Genomic DNA, 22,956 nt, shown 5'->3' with positions numbered 1-22,956 from the left:
TGCAGCATGCAGTGAACACAGCTACAGCATGGTTTTGACTGAGTAGCGCTATAGCGCGCGAGCAAGACTATTAATTTCTATTTCAAATAATTATTATCAGTGGGACCATGGTCATTAGGTTTAGGCCTGTTTTGGAACTCCACTTTAAACAAAGCCAAACAACAACAACAACAACAACAACAACAACAACAACAACAAATAAACTGCTTGGTGGGTAAGTACGTGGCGCCTACTAAAGCCGATCGCCTGAAACCATAAAGTAGCGGCAATGAACAGAAAGCTCTCGACCCCGCGTAGGATCTAAGACTAGTAAGAGTAAGACTAAGAGGGCATGCAGCCGTGCCTACGTCATCACTCAATGATCACGTACTAGACACCAGTCCTTAGTGACTTGTCAATGACTATGGGATGATGTACCCATGACAACTACCCACGCCGACTATTCTGCTGATCATTACATTAACAGTGTGTGCGATCTCTGCTGGATAATTGTTAGCCTCTCTGCAGACCAGAACATATTCCCGCGCCACTGTTGTATTGCTACTAGCGCAGACTCAGTAGGTCATTTTATCGGCCACCCATGGCCATGCCACTGGAAAATCGTGCATTAATTAAAGGGGAAGTGCATCGATTTTTTCGAGTATGGTCCAGAAGAAAGACAATTTGATATCGGTTCGAATGGCATATCTCTCGCTTTCATACGATAAGCCAAACTTGCCAAACTGCACTGCACGCTTAGTACTCTACTTTCTTTCACTTTGTTTGGTGGCTCGCCAAAATTCTTAAACTGTCACCTAGCCGTTAGAAAATTAATGTTAGCAGCTTGTGATTGGATTTCTCACCTGCCATTTTCTTGGAACCCCTGGCACTGTGTACTGTTGCTGGAGAATTGTAACTTCCCATTCTCACACTTTGCCCGTAATCTTGCGCCCATGTTTTTTTTGGTAGTATAAATCTGACCATCTCCACCTGATATCATCCTATTCAATATCACCTTCTCTGATGAGCCTTATGAAGGCGGAACAGCTGTCAGGAGGAATTGCAGTATCTACCTGCAACCCTTCCTTGGTTGGTGTGTGTAATGGCTACCGAGGGTAGCAGTGAGTCGGCTGTGAGAGCGCATGGAGGGGAGGAGAGGAAGAGTTCCTTAAATTTTATTGGCCGAATAGTACCGTTCACCATTTGAAATAAGTACTAGTATTGCATTATCTAATACTAGGGTCCAGCGGATAATGCTCCGAAAATGTTCGTATAATGCTAATCATCATGCTCCAAAAACTGCCTTGTAATGCTAATTATAATGCTTCAACAAGGGCTATAATGCTCTTGGTTTGGAACAAAAATGGAAGAAAGGCTGCACATTGTCAAACTTCCAGGAAAGGACGTATTTTGTCGATCTGCCTCTGACGCTGCTACACTTCTTAGCACTATAAGACATGATCGCGTCTCCATTGGCTGCTCTCCATTGCAACTTTGATGCAGGGCTGTGGCTCCGTAGTGGGTGTATCAAATCCTTTCCCTTGCTTATCCGTGTAGTGAGAGGTGAAACCATTATTGCTGGTGATCATTTGGATGCAGGAAGCATATCAGTAGAAGTAGTATTCCTGCCTGCAGACAAGCTGTCACTGCTTCCACTCTGTGAAAAATGTCTTCATCTGAAACAGCTCACGTGAGGCCAGTGGAGAGACGATCTCAGATCGAGATCCCTCCCATTTGCGGAAATCCTGAAAACACTTGGTCAGAAGTTATTTCGCCGCTCTACATCCTCTGCTTGCGCTGTCTTCTTCTCCTGAGGTTGCAAATGGTTGGCCACAATACTCTTCTTTTCTGATAGCACCTGACTGTAGGCCTTGCATTCAAATCGTCCACGACGAACTGTACGTGCTTCACCAGGAAAGTTAGACACGCGCTCCTGAGCACTCAAATCGACTTGGTACTGCGTCCATGAGAAATTCTAGTTCTTTTCGAGCCTGCTGACCTGGACTCGGCAAAGGCAGTTATTTCGAACACGCTCTTTCTGTTTATAGCCGCTCCTTCATCCAGGTCCAAATTAAATCTATCGATACATCAGTGTTTTCTTCAGTATCGATAGAGATGCTATGGCCAGAGCCTATGGCATAACAGGGAAACTCCTCTTCGTCTCTTTGATATTCATTTCGCGTACGTCTAGTCTCCTCCATGGCTCTCCATGCTTTCTAAAAAGAACTGCTCGTAAATCATCGTTACGGGTTTTGTGTAACAGCCTCAGTTGCACGTTGGGCATGCTACAGCACCTGTACATTTACCTGACTGCATTGCAACATGAAGACTTTATGTAGCAACTAGCAGCACCACCGGCCAGCGTTGCCTGGCCGAATGTGGCATGCGGGTGAAGCAATTAACGCGCAAGTACATGAACAGCACACGTGCTCAGCACGTGGTGGTGGCCAGACCGCTGAAGTCCTGGTGAGGGAGGTTCTTCATCGTTGGAAGGAGAAGGAGGGACGTCTGTTACGCCTTCGGGAGGCTGGCCAGGGTTGTCCATCACCTGGTGGCGGATGAAGCGGCTCAAAAAATTCATAAACTTACGAACAAAAGTGCGATGCGCTCTTCACTGCAGATCAGATGCAGAGTGCGGTCAGTGCAGATCTTTTGTATCCTTTTGTTGCAGATGTTTCTATTTGCAGAGAACGGTTCACGTGGTCCGCAGCGCTTGTGCGGCTGCTAGTGCTACCTATGGCCTAGGCTAGGTGGCTATACATGATTCGCACGCTTCGCGTGCTCAGTGATTCTGCGCGCGGCTGCTACTGCTACTCGTACTGATCGTGTCTTCTACCACCTACACTGTTCGCACGCTTCGCGTGCTCAGCACGTGGTGGTGGCTACACGATTCGCACGCTTCGCGTGCTCAGTGCTTCTGTGGCTGCTTCCGCTAGCTACACGATTCGCACACTTTGCCGTTTGCGTGCTCAGTGCTTCTGCGGCCGCTAGCTACACTGTGCTACACTGTTCGCACGCTTCGCGTGCTCAGGGCAGCGTGACACAAAAACACACGTCACAGGTGCCTCTTCTTTATAAGGAGCGTGACACACACACACACACACACACACACACGCACACACACACACACACACACACACACACACACACACACACACACACACACACACACACACACACACACACACACACACACACACACACACACACACACACACACACACACACACGTCACAGGTGCCTCTTCTTTATAAGTAGAGAGGGCATTACATGTATGTAGTCAGGTAAATGTAGCATTAGTGCTAAAGCCTAAAGGTGTTCCATGTCTACAAATCACAAAGTCATGTGTCGGTACAATACACTGTCACTGTGGCGTTGCACCTAGGTCATGGCTTTAGCCGATTGTTGCCAAAAAACTTGATATTTCCCGACATTATCCACTATGAAACTCGCTATGCTGCTCAAACCTCACATAATGCTCGTCTTGTTCCTTTCTAATGCTCCATAATGCTCTGATGCTCGGATAGTCTCATAATGGCGAATATAATGCCGGCATTATCCGCTGAACCCTATCTAATACCATACACTGTACATGGACCTACATGTATATGCTAAGCAACAGTATACTGCAGTGTTGCCACAGTGTTGCCTATTTCCGCTGCTTTTCTGCTTGTCACAAGTTTTGGCATCATTATATGCACACGAACTGGCTCATTTTGAGTTGCGGTATCAGCAACATTTGAGCTTTTTCTGAAAAATTAATATGGATGCGATTTCAGCAATTTCCACTAATTTTTTTGGTATGGTTGCGAAATACAGAAGTTGAGAAATATTTTGGCATCTTTGGGAAATGGCCACCCAGTTGCCCTGCAACTAACCTTACTTACTGCATATTGTACTCGTCTCTTGATACTGCGTGTATTGCACAGTGTCCGCGAGGATTATTTTTCATAATCCCCGCGGCGCTGCGCGCCTTGGGGATTTGAAAAATAATCCCCTCGGAACCGTGCAATATCCTATATATACTGTACAATGTAGTCTATGATTGGCCAGGGTCAGGGAGGGGACCCCGCTCGGGGGTGTGAAGTAATAATTGACTACTTTAACAGTGTGGTGACGTTTCGTGCCCCCGCAATCGATTAGAGAAGGCACTTCTGGCTGCTTTCGATCTGCGTAGACATGGTAGAAGTAGCTAGTTAGTACTTGTACCGTACTTGTAATCATTCTGGTCTTTGATACAGTGCTATGACCTACGTTCTTCTCTGTGTGATGATTGAACAAGGGAGCGGTCTCTGCTAGCCATTTTTATTGCCAATCGGGACTCAGCACTCGGAGTCAGCAGGTGATTACTTCTTATTGGCAGCATAATTATGTCACTGGAAAATCGTGCATGAAGGTCTGCATGTACAGCCAGCGGGTTGTAGCTTGATCTACGTGTTCGTAGCGTGTATACTACGAACAGTCGAACATTTCTCAGTCATTCGAGAGAATACATGGTAGGGGCAAGGTGTGAGTTTACCCGAGTAATTAGTTCCTTTGGGTTTGAAATAGGAGCCCAACAAGAACAAGAGTAGGTTGTGTTTCAGATTGTTGTGTTCACAGCGATAGTGAAGTCGGTTAGGTTTGCAGAATGTCGGCGACTGGTCCCATTCAGAACGCTCGCGAGGACTCGGCAAGTTGTGCAGGTAGGAGGAAGAAGCCATATGAAGAACGTCCACAGCCCGACAATGGAGAAGACGAATTGCAACTGTTGGTATCCTCGCCAGCGCTGCCCAAGTTACCGGATGAAGTATGGGCACTGATATTCAGTGAGTTACCGGATGGATGGTATCACAGTCATCGCCTAGCAACCGTCTGTCAGCAATTCGCGAGGGTCGCTGCTGACTGGAAAGGTAGGGTATGTGAGACAACGTCTTTCGATTTCCGCCATGGATCTAGGAGAATCATGAAAAAGAGATTCATGGATATGGCTCGCAAATGTGGAAATCACGTGAAAGAGTTGGTACTGATGGGAGAGAACTTCGTGACATCAAGGCCAAGAATCTCAACAAACGCTGTAGTTAAAGGTTTGAAATTTATGCCTAACCTCGCGGTGCTTGACTTCAGCATGTGTCTCATGGGAAGCGATCTCACAATCCTGGGCGCAATACTTGAATTTGAGAATTTACGAGATGTTCGAGTCACTGTTGCCGCGAGGAATATACATTATGAGCACGATTACTCATATCATTTTACTGAGGCGGGCATGAATACACTGGAGGCATTAGGAGCCAAGATGTCCCTGCATCTGACAATCGTCGGATGGCATTGGAGAGATACTGGTTTAAACGAGATACTGCACCGACTTCAAGCCAGGTCGGTAAATTTGAAAAGCCTGCAGATTGCCAGGCGTCCTGTTGTCTTCGCCACAGCGCTGTGCGGTACAACTTTAGCTAACGCAGGCGTGATGGCGGACCACTGTTCACGTTTTCCATTGAGCTCTTCAATAGAGTGCGAACTAATGTCAGCCAGTTTACCATATCTTCAACGCTTAGTCCTGAAAGATCTCTATGTCACAGCAGAGCGATTTCTAGAAATCCTGAAAAACAATCCACAGATCACGCAGCTGAGCGTTTGTGTAGAATTAGACAAAATGAGGTCACCAGACGATATGTACAATGCGGAGTTCATTGAGAAGTTCTCTCGACTCGAGAACAAGTTCACGGATCTGGACATATCTGGCTGGAAAACAGCAGCACCATGCGATGTGTTAGTGAAAATGGCAGCAAGCTTCAAGTCGCTGCGACGATTCTCCTACCGGTTTCGGACTCAACAAGCACGCCGTGACTCAGGATATGTCAGAGATGGGAATGAGCATAGTGCTCAGATGCTGGTTTCTGCCTGTCCCAATTTGTCAAGCCTAACTATTGGTGGTGCCATTGGTGTACCAGGCCTAAGTCGTGACCTTTCGTGTACCAACTCCCAGAGTGGCTGGATTGTGCTTCCTGAGAACTTTGGTGAGTTGGCCACGCTGGGAAAGCTTTCAAAGCTGCAATCGCTGTCACTACGTGGTATGTCGTTGAAGTCCGCCGCAGACCTCGATTCACTTGCATCACTTTGTCCACAATTGGAGTGCTTGCAGCTCAGTGCCATCAACAATGAACATTGCCCGAACATCTTAGAATTGGACGCTGTCATCGGAAAGCTCCCAAGCCTGAAGGCGCTGACTATTGACCACCCCAATGTTGAGCACCATAGCTTTTTTGAAAGTTGTGGGAAACTTACTCAGTTGGAGCATTTCAGCTTCCGAACGGAAGAAACCATCTCTGATCTCACGCTTATCCATTTCTTTGAATCCAGTTCATCTCCGCTTCATTTCGTCCACATTGTCTGCGTTGGAACGGCGATGGGACTAGAGGAGCTAATCCCACGCCTGAGTGAAATTCGTCCTAACAGCAGGTTGCGTGTGAAACGTAGTTGGACTAAGGATAATGAAGACTGTGCACATAAGGGATTTGAGAGGGTCGGTTATTAAACCAGTCACACTTTTGATTTTGGTTTTTGACAAGATGTCTGCAACTTTTGTCTCAGCTTGCTCATGACTTTGTCTTATGTCTGTTAGTGCTGCATCATACCGCTCTCTCTCTCGTGGAATTCAGCGATCTAAAGCTTTAAATCTTTCAATTGACACAGTAGCCACATCAGGACCAGACCAAGCGAACGCAGCACAGATCCACCAACGACCTGTTTTTAGTGTTTAAAGCGATTCTAAACTTCGTCAGGTGAATATTTATCCCGAGTAGTGTGTGCAGTGATACTGGCTTGCTAATTTATGGTTTCATTCCGTGATTTAGAGTAGCTGTGTCTAGATTTACTATGCATATTGTTATACAGTGTATGTTCATGTTGGTGATATCCTGCACTGGCATAGTGCTTTCCTAATTTACTCACGTACATTATGTCGGCATGTGCCGTTTCTCACTTTCACCTTTTCCTTTCGTCGCTTTGCCCAGCTTTGCTCTATAATGAAAGTTCCAGACCTTTGTCGCGCTAGTCTAGCTGGATGCATTTTCGCTGTTCTGTCAATTCGTCGTATTTGTTCTACCATACTTCTTTCCAGCTAATCGGTGAATCTGTTTTCATAAAAAAATTAATGATTGTTCGTGAAATATAACGTACGGTGTTTGCCCCATGATGGTTTGTGGCTATCTTGTAAAAACAAATTTAAAACATACGCTGGAGGACTCATTTTCTTGAAGTTATGTGAGGAAGAGAGCGAGAAAGAGAGAGAGAGAGAGAGGTATCATGAAAAGGAAAGGGGAACAGGGTACGGCGAGGGAAAGAGGGGGAAAGAGTGAGAGAGGGGAAGGAGCGCCTGGTTCTAAATCAGTTATGTGACAGTTTGACCATCGAAAATCACCTCCACGATCACCAATTTGGGTTCCGACCAGCTCGTTCCACGACACAACTGCTCACACTTGCTGTAAATGATTGGAAACTGGCCCAGGACCGTGGAGAGACTACCAGTGTAGCCTTTGTCGACCTCAGCAAGGCGTTTGATCGCGTCCAGCATCAACAGTTACTCGTTGCGCTCCATGGCATGGGTGTTCATGCAAGCGCCTCGCGTTGGTTTGCGTCGTACCTCACCGGGAGATCTCAGCGTGTCGTCACGCAAGCCAGCCAGTCCTCAAGTCTTGCAGTGTCTCGAGGAGTTCCTCAGGGAAGTATTTTAGGCCCTACCCTTTTTATTGTCTACCTGAGGGACCTTCCCCGGCTTGCGGAGACAAGGGGTTCAAAATTACTGATGTTCGCAGACAGTCTAATCTAATTATTTGTTGTCATCTTCCATAGGTCGGTCAAATAGTAATATGTTTTTCATTTGAACCGACGAGACCACACGACGCTTCCAGAAAACAGCACGAACAGTTCACCAGTCACACTCCACGAAAGCAAGTAGTATTTCTCCTGACAAGTCTTGTTTCGTTCCATAAAGATGATGGGGAACTCATCAGAGGAGAAGGAGTTGTTGAATGATGGAGTTCAGCTGAACGAGAGAGCTTGGAAGCTCAGGGCCCTACGCTATGCTTTTATGTTTTTTTGCCTAGCTCATCGTACATGTTATAAGAACTGATGGAAATGTCTTTTTCCGTTGATTGGCCCCATCACTGTATTGCAAAAACGTTTCAATCGGTTTGAATATTGAGTTAGGCAAAAGTATTTGCAGAATTTATTGCGGATTGTTATTTCTCTAATAATCATCTACTTTTGGTTTGCTCCTTCTTTTCTTTTTATCTCCTTATACTGTAAATCAACAAATTTTGGCCGATGAGAAATAGAAACCTCTCTATTAGAGGGGTTAAGATGCACGTTATTTCCGACGTGACGCGCAATTTCACGTCAAATTTGAAATCGATCGGTATTTTTGCTCTCACATGCATCCATTGCTCAATCATGCATCATTTGCCTATAATTATGACAAACTTTGGCCTGCGATTTACTTTGGCCGTTTGGTACCAAGCGGCGAAATCAGCGAAATTAAATCGCCAGCGAAACACTGTGTATTGAGCAGGGAGTGGTGCTTTCTTGCAGGTTTGCCGAGTCGAAGGTTCGGTGGACTTCTCGTGTGCTTTGGATGGCAGTCGTGAGTCAGTCAAGTGTCAAGTAAAGTCGGCGGAATAGCGCGAGCTCCGGTGTGGGGAGCAAACCTTTCTTAGCGAAAATTAGTTAATTTTAATACAGTAATCGGATTTTCTGGCCTTTTTGTAGTAATACATGTACATTGACCTGTTGAGCCAATGACGACGCCGAATGCATGGTTGCCTGTGGAGCACATTACATAACTTTACAGTCTCCTAAAATACGTATCCTTTCCGACGGCAAAAGAGGCTGCAGATTTAGTTTTTCTGCGCGTCGACGGGATGTCTGCGACGCGAAAGTTCAGCTCGCGTTATTTGGCTCGCACGTCGAAAAATCAACGCGAGTGACCTGCTGCTCACGTCGAAATTTGGACATTACATAACTTTTCAGTCTCTATCCTGTCCGACGGCAAAATAGGCTGCAGATTTAGTTTTTCTGCGCGTCGACGGGATGTCTGTCCTGACGTTTACTGGGACCGGCGCTGACTCCGCCGATCACGGGCATTCTGGACTCGACGGGATGTCTGTCCTGACGTTTCCTGGGACCGGCTTAGACTCTGCCGATCACGGGCGTTCTGGACTCAACGGGATGTCTGTCCTGACGTTGCCTGGGACCGGCGGACTCTGCCGATCACGGGCGTTCTGGAGTCGACGGGATCTCTCTTCCGACGTTTCCTGTGACCGGCGCTGAATCGCTCGTTCACGCTTATTTTGGAGACGACGGGATCTCTCTTCCAAAGTATGTTTATGATGACGCATCCTATAACCTATTCGGCGTCTATTCTAATTTAATTTCCTCCACGTCTCCCTATTTCTTTCCAAATTTCCCTCTACATCAGGGAGTCATACAGACACCAGCAAGGACACTTCCGTTGAGAGATAATATTGCTCCACGCCTCTAGACAGCTGTTTCGCTCCCTGTTGGAGCTCATCAGTAGAGGATGATAATGATGATAATGGAGGAATGATCATTCTTATACACCAGAAATGGCGCAAGTGCGCGCTTTCCACATAATTATATCAATGGCATATGCAAGCTGCTAAAATGGTAAAGTGTGAGAACAGCGATAAATAAGAAGTGTATAAGAATGATCATTCCTCCATTATCATCATTATCATCCTCTACTGATGAGCTCCAACAGGGAGCGAAACAGCTGTCTAGAGGCGTGGAGCAATATTATCTCTCAACGGAAGTGTCCTTGCTGGTGTCTGTATGGTTCGGCTGAAGAGCGCGTGGTTGTGATGAGTTGGCAATGCAATGAATTGAAAATATGGCCGAAAGCTCTGTCGCAATATTTAGTTCTGAAGTTTTAATGCGCCGTTAGTGGCAGAGCAGAGTGGACACGAAGAGTCGGTGAAGAAAGAAGGAGAGATGACAAGACGAGTCGGTGAAGAAGGAAGGAGGGAAGCAAGACACATCTGCAACATCTTTGATCAAACTGAGCTGAGCTGCTGATACGAAGCGTCGACCAAGCATCCCTGACTGGAGTGAATGCCCCAGCTGGCCTCTCGTTTGTCAGTGGTTGCTACTAGACCTGTTAGTATCACACTCACGACTACAAGTTTCCTGGTGTGCATCGACATCGGCATCAGTGTGGCCTCCCGCTGTCGATCCTGTTGACGGGCGGACAGGTCGGTGTGAATCCTGAACGGCAACCGAGCCTGTCGCGTTGGGGGATCTCGGCGGTGAGTCTCGCCTCGCCTGCATACATGGACATTGCAACATCATAATAATAAACAACATACATGTACTTTCCATTGGCATCAGTATTCCGAGTAAGATTTTCGTCGCTTGTGTGGTGTGTTTCTCCACCAATGAGCGCGTACTATGATTATTTATCGCTGTTCTCACACTTTACCATTTTAGCAGCTTGCATATGCCATTGATATATGTGGAAAGCGCGCACTTGCGCCATTTCTGGTGTATAAGAATGATCATTCCTCCATTATCATCATTATCATCCTCTACTGATGAGCTCCAACAGGGAGCGAAACAGCTGTCTAGAGGCGTGGAGCAATATTATCTCTCAACGGAAGTGTCCTTGCTGGTGTCTGTATGGTTCGGCTGAAGAGCGCGTGGTTGTGATGAGTTGGCAATGCAATGAATTGAAAATATGGCCGAAAGCTCTGTCGCAGTATTTAGTACATCAGGGAGTCGTATATATAATACGTCGAATATTGGTACGGTACGGGACAGATACAGGGGCCCGCAAATATTGTGGACAGCTGTTATGTACAATCCTGTAGAGCCTTTGTAGTCACAGATACGGGACACATACGGGACAGATACGGGATAGCTCCAGCCGTGACACAAACAAACAAACAAACAAACAAACACCAAATTAAAGCTGTGTGGACCCTGGCTAGCGCCAGACGTTACTGAAGTAACGTCTTCTGCATAGCTACGGGAATAATGTTTTTTTTTTATAGAGAAGATACCAGCGCGAGGTGTAAACACTCAACTATCTCACATATGTGACAAATCAACACAAAAAGGAATAGTGCAGAATGGAGGTGTTATGAACCCCACCAGACATAACTATCACAAGTGCTCAATCGATCACAATGAGAAGGAGAGGTACACAGGCATAGGTTGCGCTACTTTACACGTCACAAAGAGTACTGAGGTGGTGACAAAGATAGGTGAAAAGTGAAAAGTAGACGCCAAGTGAAAGCCAAAAAATCATCACGGACGTCTAACGTCACATCTAACGTCACATCTGAAGATTGCTAACTGCACAAGACAAATACTTCACGAACCTCGATGATTGAAATTCAGCCAACGGTAGGTGAAAGGAAGCCTGCTGGGTGTGACATAGAACTGTGGGCTGCTGAGGCGACGTATCCATCTAGATCTTGACTGAGTGTTTACACCTTGCGCTGGTATCTTCTCTATAAAATAACTTTATTCAGCTGAACTCAACAACTGCTTCTCCTCTGATGAGTTCCCCGTCATCTTTATGGAACGAAACAAGACTTGTCAGGAGTAATACTACTTGCTTTCGTAGAGTGCGGCTGGTGAACTGTTCGTGCTGGTGTCTGCAAGCGTCGTATGGTCTCGTCGGGTCAAATGAAAAACATATTACTACTATTTGACGGACCTATGGAAGATGGCAACAAATGATTATGACTTCTCCTGGACCAGGAAACCTGCCATTGTCTGAGGAAGGATGTGATCTGCTGCTCGGATTATAGCGTTAGACGCCAACCCTGCAGTCAAGATCTAGATGGATACGCGAGTCAGCAGCCCACAGTTCTATGTCACACCCAGCAGCCTTCCGTTCATGCCTGTGTACCTCTCCTTCTCATTGTGATCGATTGAGCACTTGTGATAGTAATGTCTGGTAGGGTTCCTAACACCTCCATTCTGCACTATTCCTTTTTGTGTTGATTTGTCACTATGTGAGATAGTTGAGGTTTTACACCTTGCGCTGGTATCTTCTCTATAAAATAACATTATTCAGCTGAACTCCATCATTCAACAACTGCTTCTTCTCTGATGAGATCCCCGTCATCTTTATGGAACGAAACAAGACTTGTCGGGAGTAATTCTACTTGCTTTCGTGGAGTGTGGCTGGTGAACTGTTCGTGCTGTTGTCTGCAAGCGTCGCATGGTCTCGTCGGATCAAATGAAGAAAACATTATTACTACAGTATACTCTAGTGATCCGTCGAAGGCGCGTTCCGAAGCCAAGTTGTCATCGGCACTGGAGATACTAGACAACCTCCTTGGCTCTCTTGGCATGCAGATAAATACCGACAAAACCGTTGTCATGCAAATCCATCCCAAACATGCCACAGGGAGTCAGCAACAACAACAAAGGCAACAACTGCAAATCACCTTGTCAAATGTTACGCTAGGGGAAGTGGAAAGCACCAGATGCCTAGGAGTCGTTGTTGACAGTAAGCTGTCCTTTGACCAACACATTTTAATGTAACAATGTCATCCGGAAAGCCTCACGGAAGATCGGTGTACTGCGCCGATCTTTCCGCCAGATGAACCTGTTTGCCCGTCGTACTTTCGTTGTCGGTGTTATTCAGCCTGATCTAGAATATGCTCTCCCTGCATACCTTTCGTTTATATCCGTTAAAAATAGAAACAAGGTAGACTCACTCCACCGGCGCGCTGTACGAGTTGCTTGTGGCGCATCACCCCAAGCTAATATCACGCCACTTCTTCACCACCTCGATGTTTCCTCTTTCCAATATCGATCAGTATTTTTGTTCCTTGTATTCATTTTCCACTGTTACTGTATTAAGTCGGCTGTTTGCTTGCAGTCCCTCTTTCCCATCTGTACGTCTACCCGAACTACTCGCGGCTCAACAACTCATAACATGAGTATCAATCGCTATAGATCTACATTGTATGTCTGGCTTTCTGTCCTTTTCAAGTAAATCGGCTTTTGTTTGGAATTATTTACCAGACGATCTGAAGTCCTGCACTACTATCGCAGATTTCCGCGTCAAATTGGCTCGTGGCCGTCGTGGCCAGGCACGAGGGAAACATGAATGCAGCGAATGCCGGGATATTAGGTCTTTGACCATTTTGTGAGTATAAAATATACCTCTCTGTCTTTCTCTCCCCTCGTCTTCCCCTTTCCCCTCTAAGTATCGCACACATACATCTGCTTCTTTTCGCCCTCCCTCCTTTTTTCCTTTTCTTTTTAGTGTTTATTTGAATTCGGATAGCTCAACAGTACAGAAGTACAACTACAAAGAGTACCGAATAGAAGGCCCCGAGAACGGGAAACCAAAAAACAAAACCAAAAAAACAGCAACATCAATTTACTGATTATGCACATTTACTCTGGTAAAAATCTGCTCCCTTTCCAAACAGGACATGAAAGGTTACCTGGTACCGTCTGTCTCTCAATCCTAGTCTCCCACCCTACCGCCACTATGCCTGCCTCTCTAGCAAGTGCATGATTATAACACAGGGTAGCGTGAACAAGGTTTTCCCGCTGACTAGCAGCGCTGCAATTCTTTTCTATATTATACTTCAAGTACATGGAGCTGATGTGCACTTGCTGATAGCATGGGTTGTAGAGAATACTGCGGGGATAAACGAAGTGTGCACCACATGACGCAAGCCCTGTTGTGAGCGACTTGAGAGAGCAAAATTATTGAAACCCGTTTCCTACTCGTATGCATGCACATGTACATGCCGGGGGATATGGAGGTTGCACGTGAGAGACTCTCCAAGGGCATGGATGCTGAGCTGGAGAAGGTTTGGACCCCGAATCCGTCCATCGAGGAGTGGTGGAGTACCCTCAGGACGACCACCATCAACGTTGCCAGCGACTGCCTGGGTCGGGAGAGGCGCCGACAGCCAGAATGGTTTACAGACAAGCGCACTGAGATCGAGTCGGTACTCCGTGATCGGGACAGTTGTTACTCAACCTGGATGTCAACGCGGAAGGCCAGTGATCTGGATTTGTACAAGAAATCTCGTAGTGCGGCGCGGTGCACCATGCGGAGGCTGAGGCGAGACTGGCTGCTGAGACAGGCAAAGGATTGTGAATGGTTTGGCTTGACGGCGAAGAGCGGTTGGGAATGTATCGGTAACATTAAGACCACCTTGGGTGGTATGCGTCCCCGTGCAGCAACTGCTATCAGAAACAAGCAAGGAGAGATCTGTGACACGGCAGAGGCCACCGGTGGAAGGTGGCGTGAACATTTCGATGGCCTCCTGAACATTGCCAGTGCTTACGACTTGGAGGTAGTGGATTCGATCGAGCAGCGGCCGGTTATGACGGAGCTTGGTGTCGTGCCTGAGTGTGATGAGATTTGGCATGCATTGCGAGGGATGAAGTGTGGCAAGGCATGCGGCGGATCCGAGATATCTGTGGAGATGCTGAAGTACGGTGGCCCTACCCTGATTGCGAGGTTGCATGAACTGATACGGGTGGTGTGGGAGACTGGCAGCGTTCCACAGGATTGGTCTGATGCTATCCTCGTCCTCATCCCCAAGAAGGGTGACCTGGGGTCTTGCGACAACTGGCGTGGGATATCGTTACTGGATGTGGCTGGAAAGCTAGTTGCTCGCATGATTGCCAATCGTCTGCAGGTTCTCGGAGAAAGGTGCTTGCCTGACTCGCAGTGTGGTTTCCGCAGGGGCCGTGGTTGTTCGGATATGGTGTTTGCTGTGCGGCAGATCCTGGAAAAGTTGCACGAACATGCCACGAAAGGTTTCGCTGTATTTATCGATCTGAAGAAAGCGTACGACTCGGTTCCGCGGAGTGCTATGTGGAGAGTGTTGGCTAGACTTGGCGTCCCAGGGAATCTGATCACCATCATCAGTTCCTTCCATAGCGACATGACTGCCAGTATTCGTGTGGGTGGAGACCTGCTTGCACCGATTCGGGTTGAGAATGGCTTGCGGCAGGGTTGTACTATGGCCCCAGTTTTGTTTAACCTATACATGTGTGCAGTCTTCGAGAGATGGCGTGGCGTGATTGCTGATGATGGTGAGCTGGGGATCCCACTCGTCCAGTTTCGGAGGGAGCGGCTTTTCAACACCAGATTGGCAGAGTATCGCAGAGTTCGGCTGACGGAGTGTCAGTTTGCGGATGATTCAGCCTTGCTCGCAGTTACGCATGCTGGTGCTGAGAGGGCTCTATCCTCGTTCAGGGATGTAGCTGGTGCGTTTGGCCTTAGTGTCAATATGTCCAAGACCAAATTCATGGCGGCTGGGGCTGGTATTGTGGATGCCGACCAGACCCCTTTGGATGGTGTTGTTGACCACGTTGAGGCCTTTCGCTATCTCGGTTGTCATGTTACGCCAGACGCCCGGAGCTCATTTGATGTGTCTCGGCGAGTTGCTGCTGCATCGGGTGCGTTCTGTACACTGCGGGAGTCGGTTTTCGCCAGTGATGACTTCAGCATCGCCATCAAGCGCATCGTGTATGGAGTGACTGTCCTGGCGGTCCTTCTTTATGGATCTGAGAGTTGGACCGTCAGGCAGCGTGATGTCCGTCGCCTGGAGTCCTTTCACCTGCAGTGCGTGCGTTCCATCTTGAAGATAAATCGTGGCCGGCAGATCGAGGAGCACATCTCCTCTCTCCAGGTTCGCAGGATGTGGGGCGATATGGAGGAGATCGCGGATAAAGTCGGAGTCCGCCGACTTCGATGGCTTGGCCACGTGTCCCGCATGCCAGATCGGATCCCTCGTCAGCTGCTGTATGGCGCATTACCCTCCAAACGTCCACCGCATGGACCCCGTAAGCGCTGGAAGGACTCCGCGAAGTGCGACTTGATGGCTGTTGGCGTTCCTCTGGAGCAGCTTGGTAACATCGTCCAAGATCGACAGGGATGGCGGGTCACCTGCCGTGATGCTGTCGACGCTATTGTCCAGTCCCGCATGGGGCCTGTGGCGAAGCCCCTCATCTGTGGCACTTGTGCGCGCAGTTTTCGTCGGCCGCAGGATATTGCGAGGCACAAGTGTAACGCTGTTCGCGCGGCCCGCGCGCGCTGAGTATGGCGTTCCCCGCCCGGTGGACAACACGTCTCCTGGTCTGCCCCGTATGGGGCCACATATCCAGTCATGGCAGTGGAAGAAGGAAGGAAGGTACATGTACAATCAAACTGATGTACAGTTCTGCTCAGCCATATACAATGTACAATGTAGTCCGACTTCATGAATTCACTAGTGCAGCGCTACTTATTTGCGCAGATGTGTGTCTGTGGTGCTAGGTCAACGGGGGCGGATTTTTTTGACCGGGACTATGCATGAGATAATCCGACTCCAGGAATTAACTAGTGCAGCGCTCCTTATTTGCGCAGATGTGTGTTTGTGTTACTACGGCAACGTAGTGACCCTCCCCCCTCCCGCACGCCCTACCATACTGTGTGTCTGTGGCTGTATTTCTTTGACCATGACTATGCATGCAGGGTGCATTGCACACGGGTTACGGACGGAATATGACCTTTGGCTAATACTGTGCACGTTGGTATGCACAATCAGACATCCTTTGTGACGAAAAGACTACATCACCAAGCGTGTTCGATAACTCTGTTTATTATTATTATTATTATTAGTATGAAATGACCCCAAAGGCAATGTGCCTATCGAGGGGTTCATTTGATTGAAAGAACAGTACTACTAAGAATTACAGATGGAGCGGACTCGCTCCCTTCTATTTACACTGCAACGTTCGAACACATTTTCGTAGTTAAAACAACGTTTCGGCATATAGCCCTCATCAGGTTTGCAATGATGTGCACTCTACAAAGGAGCAGCAAATATACTGTGCCGTGCTGTGTTAGGACTACTAAGAACAGTACTACTACTAGTACATGTAGATGTATGTACAAAGACAAGTAGGGATTGATGAGGAGAGAAATGGGGAAAATCAACTGCAAGGTGTTTGACACCACTTGATGCAGTCTCTTGCTGTTTTCAGCATAAGCCAACATCTGGATCAACTCTAACGTGAACATGTAACTTATTCACTGGTTGAGGGATTCTATGTGTCTGTGGACGCCCATTTCGTCGACCAGGAGACCTGAAACGACATGCCAAGTTCTGCGCTCGTGTTCTCACTTGAACTTTCCGACATTCGCTATCATTGCGTACGCAATGGGCAAGATCAAGGTCAAGGTCAAGGTGTGTGTGTGTGTGTGTGTGTGTGTGTGTGTGTGTGCAATTCTTCAGCCTTGCAAGTTGTCGAATGGTGCAATCCCAGCACAAGCTGCTATGGCTTCTGCTGTAGCATCGCTATCATCGCCTCCGGCGATGGGCGTCCAATGGTCCAATGGTGTGTATGTGTGTGTGTATGTGTGTATGTGTGTGTGTATGTATGTGTGTATGTGTGTATGTGTGTGTGTGTATGTGTGTGTGTGTGTGTGTGCGTGTGTGTGTATTTGTGTGTATGTGCGTGTGTGTGTGTGTATGTGTGTGTGTGCGTGCGTGTGTGTGTGTGTGAGAGAGAAAACATTTACCTGCATTTTTTGGTCTCTAAGTAAATGATTGCCCAGTTGGTCTGATGGAAGTAGGATTGACCAGACGTCAGAGGTTTGTTCCATTGCTGTTACTCATTCACAGGATACGCACGATGGCTCTGTGCTGGAAGCATTCCCCGGACGAGCGGCCGTCGTTTGACGAACTTGCCAATCAACTCACTGAACAGGATCATTACGTTCGGTACTGTTGAAGCAATTCTCCACATAGCTATGTCCAGCCAGAACTATTGGATTCGATGATGCCATGTTCAATTTGTACGTCCATTCATAGTAGTAGTAGGTTCTTCTTTTCTTACCAGACGAGACCGGACGACGCTTGAAAAAAACCCTGTATGGGCCTCAACCAGTGAAAACAGCCCTTAGGGTCAACATTTTCAAAATTCCATTTTGGTTAGAAATTTGTTGAACCGCATCTACTGAAGGACCTCAGCCAAGAAAAAGTTCAATATTCCGATTCTCAACGGGTGTATACACCAATATACAAGGTGTACTCCAAATTGGTGCAATGTATGTATACGATGTATGTGTTGTTGTTGTTGTTGTTGTTGTTGTTGTTGTTGTTGTTGTTGTTGTTGTTGTTGTTGTTGTTGTTGTTGTTGTTGTTGTTGTTGTTGTTGTTGTTGTTGTTGTTGTTGTTGTTGTTGTTGTTGTTGTTGTTGTTGTTGTTGTTGTTGTTGTTGTTGTTGTTGTTGTTGTTGTTGTTGTTGTTGTTGTTGTTGTTGTTGTTGTTGTTGTTGTTGTTGTTGTTGTTGTTGTTGTTGTTGTTGTTGTTGTTGTTGTTGTTGTTGTTGTTGTTGTTGTTGTTGTTGTTGTTGTTGTTGTTGTTGTTGTTGTTGTTGTTGTTGTTGTTGTTGTTGTTGTTGTTGTTGTTGTTGTTGTTGTTGTTGTTGTTGTTGTTGTTGTTGTTGTTGTTGTTGTTGTTGTTGTTGTTGTTGTTGTTGTTGTTGTTGTTGTTGTTGTTGTTGTTGTTGTTGTTGTTGTTGTTGTTGTTGTTGTTGTTGTTGTTGTTGTTGTTGTTGTTGTTGTTGTTGTTGTTGTTGTTGTTGTTGTTGTTGTTGTTGTTGTTGTTGTTGTTGTTGTTGTTGTTGTTGTTGTTTATTTATTTTACATTATTATTATTATTTATTGCAACATCTCAAGACTCGGCGGAAACACCGGCCAATGTTACGAGAGTGGGTGATTGCCAACCACGGCGATAAATAGAAATAAGGGGAGGGAAAAAGAAAGAGTAGCAAAACGTACAGCAACAACAACTCCGTAAAGAAAGATATGTCAAATAAAAACAGTGAAAAACACAGAGACGCAAAGGACATGTGGATAATGAGCTATGCATGTCGTAGTAAATAAGGGGCGGCACGGATCTTAAACAGGCGGAGTGAGGTCAGGTCCTTAACTTCTCTGGGTAGAGTGAGCCAAACAGAATAAGCAATAAAGAGAGGGGAGCGCAAAAGAGTGGATGAGTTACACTTAGGGAGTAAGAGCGAGTTTCTAGTTCTTAGAGAAGAGAACCAATTAAAACACATGAGATGAGGTGGGCACAACTCAAGCTTAATAGAATGGACAAGAGAAGCCAGGTGTGCACTGCGTCCATGTGATAACGGGGTTGTGGGAGCGATTTTATAAAGGGTGGATGATGAGAGCATGCGGGGTTGACGGAGGAGAATTTTAAGGATTTCCTTGTGATGTATTTCAAGCTTTGCAGCAGCGGAAGAGGATAACCCAACCCAAGACGTATCTGCATAATGAAATATTGGGCGAAGGTAGGCTAAATAAAAAAGAAGCTTGCAAGAAAGTGGGAGGTAGGAGCAGTGGGGGGAGAGAATTCCTAAGGATTTACTTGATTGTTTACAGATATATTCGATGTGAGGTACCCAAGAGAGTGCAGAGTCAATCACAATGCCAAGGTGTTTGTGAGAAGACACTATGTCAATTGGATTTGGAAAGTTGGCATGGATGAGGGTTGTGAACTCCGGCTGGGGCGGGAAGAGCATGATCTTTGTTTTTGATAGATTTGGGGACAACCTCCAGGACGACATCCAGGAAAGAACTTCCTGAATGCCAGCACGCAAGTTGTTTTTCAGGCCAGTGAGGGAAGCTGATGAGGTGAGAAGGGTCGTGTCGTCAGCAAACAGAGACGTTCCAGGGAAGACTGCAGGTAAGTCGTTTACGTAAATTATAGTAGGGGACCAAGAATAGACCCTTTGCGCAATAAGCGAGAGGGGTCGAGACGGGGCATGCTGTGCACGCGCTGCACACTTGGCATGCAACCAGCATGCATGGTTTGCTGCAGGACGTGATCAAGTTTCCTGTGACAGGCTGTATTTTCACGGTCCCAACGCGATGTTCATGTATGTACTCCCCAGCCTTTTTTCATTTGAAGATTTTTTAGTTCTGAAGGAAGAAGTTCCGAAATGCTTTCCAAGGACCACTGTTGGGTTCTTGTTTGCAGCAACCGTCATCCCTAACGTTAGTCTAAGGAACCCACTTGTCTTTCCATGCGTTCCCTGGTGATGCTGGCATTCCACACTCTGGAATCCTGGCTATCTGGCGAGAAGAGGGCCGCAGTGCTGCGATATCGGTCACAGTGTTGTGCTCGGAACACTTTGTCCATGACGACTTTCATCCTTGCTTTTGCGAAGATATGGAACGCCCTGCCAAGAGACTCCGGAGCTTGAGAAAAAGGCATGATCCATCCCTGTCTTCGCTATTCAAGGAAGATCGACTGCTTGCTGGCGCTGCTCGAGCTGCTGATGTTGAAGTGGAGAGAGACGCAGCCTCATCGCTCAGGTGTGCGGAGAAAGTCATCTGAGTTCGAGCTGTGGCTGTATGCACGATATGACAGACTTTCACATTATGCACATAGCCACCAAAGTAAAACTCGTGGACACTATCCACGGGCTTGTTCACTAGTACTACTCCATCAGCTCCCTCTTCACTGTCGTCGGCGACTTGCCCCTGCGTTGGAGACGAGCAAGCATGGTGTGGCACTCACTCTGGGAAACAGAGGTTCATCACTCATCCACTGGGACGCATGAAATGTTGGGTATGATGAAGGTACACTCGAGGAAGTGGTGCCCTCTTAGTTCTAGGAGCATCAGGGTTCTGCATAGAGAAGTGTTCTCTACATCGACAGAGGAGAGAAGGTAGAGAAAATAAAATAAATTTCAATCTACAGTAATCCGAAATATCCACTGAATGCGGAAATCTTACCACTCCAACAACTCCTTCTTTTTCCAGACAGATACGCACCCTCATTCAGCAGAAAACTGTTCAGTTCCTTACACAACCGATCTTCATTTGACAGTTCGTCCACGGGTTCCACAGCCATCGATGGCAAACCACTCGACACTCTCTCCTCCATCTCCAAAATGGAAAAATACAGTGTTCCGACATGCTCAACAACTGATACTCTGCACAAAAATCGAAGAGGATGCCCCGTCTCGGATCACGTGACCGTTATTGTGCAAAGGGTCTATTGATCCTTGAGGAACGCCCGACAATACTGGCTCTGCAGCCGAGGATGTGCCAAGCACAGTTACGTACTGATAACGCCCAGAGACATAAGATTTCAGCCAGGAGAGTGGTTGTTTGCGTACCCTGAATGCATGCTCGAGCTTTGCCAAAAGTCCTCGATGCCAGACGGTATCAAAAGCCTTGGCCAAGTCAAAGAAGCAAATGCCAGCAAGCGCTCTGTTATCCCTATGCTGGCACACCTGCTGCACGATGCGGGTCAGTTGAAGGGAGGTGGAGTCGCCTTTACGAAACCCAGATTGTGCGGGACTCAGAAACGGCGAAACATGTCTGTATAAGTGGTCATAAAAGATGCGTTCACATACTTTGGACACGCAGGGAAGAAGAGAGATAGGGCGGTAGTTTGCAGGTTTTGTGGCGGGAACCTTTCTTGAATACAGGTATGACTTTCGCTGTTTTCCATGCGGAAGGGAATATGCCCGTGGTAAATGACATGTTGAAAATATGGCACAAAGGGAATGCTATGGATGGTGCCAGGGCCTTGAGCACCCGGTTGGGGATGCCGTCAGGACCAGACGCCTTGCACGTCGGAAGCTTCTTCAGATGACGCCGGACAGTGGCAGTTGTGGTGATGACGGACGTGAAACAAGCTGAGGGCTCCGAGGGGGTGAGAATAGGGGGAATAGAGAGCAACGGGTCATCTGGCCGAGTCACAGAGGCAAACTGGGCGTTTAATGCCGTAGCTTTGGCCAAAGGGTCAGCCGCCTGCTGAGTCCCTGTTGTGAGTGACGGAATTTCCCGTGATACTTTTCGAATTCTTGCTTGTCTCACAAACTGGTGAAGCGATGGACGGTGTCTACCCTGCAAAGTAGTTTGCACTGAGCGGATATAAGCTCTGTACTTTGTCCGCGTCAGGGTTTTCACTATATTTCGCTGCTGTTGGTATGCTTGTTTGTTTTGTTGTGTTGGGTACTTCTTAAAAATGCTATAGAGATCATATTTCCACTTGATTGCTGTGCGGAGATGGGCATCAACCCAGGGTGGCTGAGGCCAGAGGTGCTTCTCAAGGGCACTGTTGAGAACGGAAGAAAAGTGCGAAAGCGCATCATCGACGTTGCTGGCACGCAGGTGCCAGCTCCAGTCAATATCAGAGAGCTCTGCATTCACACTATCCCAGACGGAAGATGGCACGGATTTAAAGTCATATTCCGGCTTTGCAGGAACATTGCTGAAGTGGCTTCGGGGTGAAGCAGCGGGATGTCCGCTTGCAGCAGGTTCCTCACGGTAAACAGCATCAGTAGGCAGTAGGAAATGACTGAGGATCTGTGCGTGGTCAGATGCACCAAGAGGAGCAACAGATGTAACAGAGAGTAGTAGGTGAGGATGATCCGTGAGTACAACGTCAATACACGATGTTGAGCCGTGGGGGGTAAAGTGTGCGGGGAATGTCACCATTTGCTCAAGGCCAAAACAAGAGAAGAGGTTACGGAACTCCCTTCCAGCACGATTCGTGGTGTCACTAGGAGACCAGTCAGAGTGGCGAGCATTCAAGTCTCCTGCAAGTACAATCACCGAATTGGGGAGGCTAATATTGGACAGACAGTCCTCTAGGAGGTCACTAAATGCCTGGACTTGGGAGATGCTGTCTCCAGGGGGTCTGTAAACAGAGCAGATGATGAGGGGGAGTGAGGGAAGGATCACTGGCCGCAATTCGAGCCAAACCGCCTCCAGTCCACCACACTCCATCATTCACCCCAGTGTCTGGAGATATGTGGATTTTGTAGAAAAAAAGTCCACAGCGCTCAAGGTCGAAGCGGTGCTTGATGGACATGAACGATCTGTCAGCTACAAGAGTAGCAACACCGCCTCTTGCTGGCAGGTTATCAGAGCTGGTCGTAGGTGGGCGGTCCAGGCGGTATGACGTGTAGCCT

The sequence above is a fragment of the Sycon ciliatum genome, chromosome 6 (assembly GCF_964019385.1).
Source record: "Sycon ciliatum chromosome 6, ocSycCili1.1, whole genome shotgun sequence".
In the NCBI taxonomy this organism is placed as follows: Eukaryota; Metazoa; Porifera; class Calcarea; order Leucosolenida; family Sycettidae; genus Sycon; species Sycon ciliatum.
Note: the sequence above shows the minus strand (reverse complement) of the source record.